The sequence below is a fragment of the Mus caroli genome, unplaced genomic scaffold, assembly GCF_978045245.1.
Source record: "Mus caroli unplaced genomic scaffold, Mus_caroli_1 scaffold_4, whole genome shotgun sequence".
Classification (NCBI taxonomy): Eukaryota; Metazoa; Chordata; class Mammalia; order Rodentia; family Muridae; genus Mus; species Mus caroli.
The window spans coordinates 109,574,573-109,579,900 of NW_028227259.1; the positions used below are offsets into that span (position 1 = coordinate 109,574,573).

At 43.9% G+C, this 5,328-nt stretch overlaps 1 pseudogene; it reads right to left on the reverse strand.

Annotated features, from left to right (window-relative positions):
* Positions 1-3,252: 3,252 nt before the first annotated feature.
* On the reverse strand, positions 3,253-4,575 carry LOC110294446 (large ribosomal subunit protein uL3 pseudogene; annotated as a pseudogene).
* Positions 4,576-5,328: the final 753 nt, after the last annotated feature.

Sequence of the window (5,328 nt, forward strand, 5' to 3'; positions counted from 1 at the left end):
GATATTTCAATATGGCATAACAATATGGTGATTTTATCCTTAGGATAATGGATTTGAATGCTTGGTTCCCAGTTGGCAGAACTGGTTGGGAAGGACTAGGGGGTGTGTCCTTGTTGGAGTTGGTGTCACTGGGGTGGCCTTCAAGGTTACAAAAGGCTCACATTCCCATATAGCTCTTTCTCTCTGCCTTGTACTTGTGGATCAGAGGTAAGTAAGACCTCAGCTACTGCTCCAGGACATGCCTGCTCACCTGTGTGCAGATTCTCTGCCATCATGATCATAGAATCACCCTCTGAAACCATAACCCTCCAATAAATAATTTCTTCTGTACATTGCCTTGGTCATGGTACCTTGGTACAGTACTAGAAAAATTATTAAGACATGAATATTATCAAATACCTGTTTCTGTATAGAATGAGGCCAGAGTACTGAATAATGTACTACAATGAAATATCAATGCAGAGCACCACAAAGAAGTAAGATTTTAAAAGGAGGTTCACAAATCCTGTGACCTTTACTCCCCATCCTGAGCCTTGCACTAGTGAAGATGTAAGAGCAGAAAACATTGGATTGCTATAGAATGTTTGTATCACCATTGTTTTTAGATAACTAAGCCATAGAATATATTTTTAAAAAATACTGGATGGTGAAAGACAGAACACTTCCTTCTGGAGAGTAAAAATGTATACTCTGTGGACATGTTGAAGCTTTCAGCTCTGGGGTTGCTGCCTGATGATAAGGGAGAGGGAGTTACACTGAGCAGTCATGCAGTGTTATAGGCTTCTATTTCTTCATTCCTAACCAGGTAAACACTGCCTCAATCAGTTTGCTGGTTTGTATGTCCTAGGCCTAGGGAGTGGTACTATTAGGAGGTGTGGCCTTGTTGGAGTAGGTATGTTCCTTTGGGTGTGGTTTTTGGAGTAGATGTGGTGTTAAGACCCTCATTCTAGCATTCTGAAAGTCAGTATTCTGCTAACAGCCTTCAGATGAAAATGTAGAACTCTCAGCTCCTCCTGCATCATGCCTGCCTGGATACTGCCATGTTCCTCCTTTGATGATAATGGACTGAACCTCTGAACATGTAAGCCAGCCCCAAATATATGGTGTCTTATATAAGACTTGCCTTCATCATGGTGTCTGTTCACAGCAGTAAAACCCTAAGACAGCCAGCAAGTATTTATAGTCCATGAGATACTGAAAGATTCCCAAGGGAGAATGTGATCCACCAGCACCCACAGAAATGATGTCAGGTCATTGGTTTCATGATATGAAAGTGTTTTTCAGAGTCTGCTATGGACTTTGGTTTTGTTTGAGCAGAACAAATATCACCTTAGTAGTCGGCCTCCTAGTCAAAAGCCTCTTGATGACACTTCCACTTTCTGTCTGAGCTGTATTTGCATGCTCTTCCATTTCAGGTACCTTCATGTTTTCACACAGAAAGTCAACAGGATATAGTGAAGATAAAATGGGAAATCTGGAGGAACTATGCCAGAGAAAATGAATGCAGATTCAGCCATTCAAGACCCTTAGAAGCATATAAGAAAGACATAGCTCTGGTGTGGCTCTATCTATGATACTGAAGGTGACTATGTGCACACTGGGCAATGTTGGCATGGGTAGAATTAGCTGCCATTGGAGTATGGCTCAACTTTGGAAAGAATTGAGCTGATACTTTGGTAAAATTGTTATGAAGAAACTAAATGGTTGAAATAAATTAAAATCATGTGCTATTTCTAAAGATTTGAGAACTCATCCATTCTTGTAGCTAAGAAATTCCTGATTCATCTTGAAGACTAACCACCTGCATTCAAAACTTCAGTCCTAGGGGGGTCAGCATAGCTGCCAAACACCAATAAGTAAGGGAGAAAATTATAATCTGGTTTCACCACACTTTGATCACTGAGGCATACTGTAAAAAATAAGTATCATAGGGTTTGGGACTTTTAGAAAATTTTTCCTCAGAAACTTGAAAGAAATGATTAGAAGTAGTTTCCATAGCTACTGGACAGGATGCCTTTCTCTGAGGGATGTAAAGACACATCTGTGTGCATGTGCACATGCTCATGTGCTCTATCGAGTCTATTTGGTATTGCTGTATGTATATGTATTTAGGGCTGACCACTTATGACTGGATAATCTAACAGGGGACTCCTACTTGGAGAACACAGATTCTCCCTCTCAGCAGCATTGATTGCCTATAGACCTTCATCTAGGTGGAGTGCTTGGGAAATTCCCCCAATGTGGCAGCCTACCCTCTTATGATTTCCTCCCATAGTGCTATGTACACTGCCATGGAAAAAGGCAGCCAGTAGTCCTACCCTGAGCTTTCTAACACCTTTCTCAGAGCTGGGAGGCAGGCTGGAGCTCCACAAACCAACCACAGAGCATCCTTTGTGCAGTAGAAGCAGCCACATCAAAAGAAACAAAAGCCCAGGCTGAGCAAAATCCTGCACTACAGAAGGAAGCAGCAGGCAGCAAACTGCAAAGACCACAGCAGCACCCAGAACTCCTAGAATCCTTTGACAAGCATCTGCAGAGGGCTTAGGCTGGGACAGTCTTCCCTGCTTGGTGTTACTTGCTTTATATTGTCACATTCAGATAATCAAGGGATCTAGTTTTGAAAAGACATGTTTCTGGCCACCTAAACAAAGTCACTACTTAAATTAAAGACTGTGTGATCCCTTCAGCCCAAAGTCAAGCAGCTTCTGAAGGTGGAGTGAGTATTATAGGAAAGTCAGAAAGAAGACTCAGAGCCAAGAATTAGAATTGGGAATGTTGTGGGTCAATACCACATCAGCCTCGAGTTTATTTTTCTTAGCCTCCTTATATCCCTCTGTACCATGGGAAACAATATCACAAGGTAGCAAAAATAATGGTTGATGTACACACATGATATCTGTTCCCACTCAGAGGCTTTCCTGGTCCTTCCACCAAGATGAATTGAACGTTAATCCCCTTGCCTTGAGCCTCATGTGTATTTCCTCTTCCAGTTCCATGAGTCAGCAGGCCAGAAAATCTGATAGCAGACCCTGACCTGCCTTGACTGTGCCTGGCAGGCAGGCTTTCACTGAAGCAAACAAAATGACTTCCAATAAAACAGCACTCCTTTACACAGTTCATTCTTTTGAACATCACATCTTACAAAACATGAAGAGAGCAGAAGTAAGCTTCTCCAAGATTCCAGAAATCATAAGAATGTCTACATTTTAATTTTGAAATAATAAATGTAAGTACTTTAAAAATAAGATCATATTGTTTTATTTTTTTTTAGTAGAAATATTTTATTGGTGAGACCCCACCATCTGCACAAAGTGGTCCTGGAATCAAGCGCCTTCCTCCTTCGCAATGCGATCTTTCTTGAGTGGTCCCATGAATGCTTTCTTCTCCTCCATGGTCTGGAAGCGACCATGGCCAAATTTGGAGGTGGTGTCAATGAACTTCAGGTCAATCTTCTCCAGGGCCCGACGTTTGGTCTGGACCAGCAAGGACTTACAAAGAGTAAGTACTCGCTTCTTGGTCCCCACCACACAGCCTTTGAGCATGATGAAGTCATTGGTCACCTCACCATAATGGACAAAGCCACCCAGTGGGTTGATGCTCTTGTCAGACAAGTCATAGTCTGTAGATGCATTGTTCTTGATCAGTTTGCCATCCTTGATGAGGTAGCCTTGACCAATCTTTTAAATCTTCTTGTTAATCTCTGTTCGGTGATGGTAGCCTTTCTGCCCAGCTCGAGCCACAGAGAAGGCGACACGGGCAGGGTGCCAGGCTCCAATACAGGCAACTTTGCGCAAACCTCGATGTGTCTTTCGGGGCAGTTTCTTTGTATGCCAACGACTGGTTACCCCTTTGTACCCTTTGCCTTTTGTCACGCGGATGACATCAATCATCTCATCCTGGCCAAACACCTGGTTCACGGGAACCTGCTGCTCGAGTCTCTCTCGGGCCCAGTCGAGCTTCTCAGCCACAGTGCTTCCATTCACCTGGATCTCCATCAAGTGTGCCTTCTTCTGGCGCAGAGGAAGCAGACGCATCTGAGTGTGGGCAATGATGCGGATGACCTGGCAGTACTTCTTCATGCTGTTGAAGTCCTTCTCCAGCTGCTTCTTGCCTGTGTCATCCTGCCATTTCTTACAGTACTTGGTGAAAGCCTTCTTCTTAGACTTGTGCCAGTTCTTATAGAAGCGCCTTTTACACTCATCGCTGATGTGCTCAGCAAATACAGTCTTGAAGGTCCGGAGGCCTCGTGGGGTCTCAACATATCCCACAATGCCCACAACCACCATTGGGGGGGGGGGTTCCACAATGGTCACAGCCTCCACGACTTCTTTCTTGTTCACCTTAGATCCTGGCCTGTCAACTTCCCGGACGATGTGGGTCATGCCAGCCTTGTAACCCAGAAAGGCTGTGAGGTGAACAGGCTTGGAAGCGTCATCCTTAGGGAAGCTCTTCACTTTCCCACGATGCCAGCTGCTACGCTTTCGAGGCAGGAAGCCCAAGGACCCATGCCTGGGAGCTGAGAATTTCCTGTGAGACATCTCGCCACCGCACGCCGCTGATAGAGACTCATATTGTTTTAAAATAATATTTTCTTAATATGATGGGGCTGTGACAGTAGTTATGGTTGTTGGCACAAGATACACACTATGAAGCCAGTCAACATCCAGCAAGGAGAGGCAGTGAGCTCATGAGACCCCACCCCTAGCTGAGGAACTACTAGCAATTGAAATCTGGTCAGTAGGAGACAGAGAGTGTGTTTTCTATGGAGGTGTGGGTCATGATAAATTGTCCCTGGACTGGTAGATGGTATCTAAAACCCAGGGACATGAAGCCAGCATTTCTTTATTCAGAGTAAGAAGAAAGAGAAAGAGATGGAGGAGGAGAACATGAAGGTGGGAGGGGAATTTGAGGGTGTCTTGGAGGTGGGTACACTCTAAATACATTATATTCATAAGTGCACTAATAAGGGTCCTTGGGGCTCCTTATTCATACAGCCCATTATCAATGTTAACAGTGTATTCCTTTAAATCTTCCCTGTAAGTATGTATATGTGTAAGCTGGGGATATGTGATAGAAGCACCAGGGGCCCTTGGGTTTGAGGAAAGGAAGTCAGATCCCTTGGAGTTAAATTTACAGGTAGTTGTTACCTGCCCCAGGAACCCCGAGCTACCCTAGATGAGTATTGTGCATTCTTGACCGCTGAGCCATCTCTGAGCTGTCCATCTCCCATGTACCCCATGGATTCTCTTATCCTCTATACTATCATTTCTCTTTTAATACAGTTTCCCTGTTACTTTGTAAATAAATAAATATGATGTGAAAACAGCA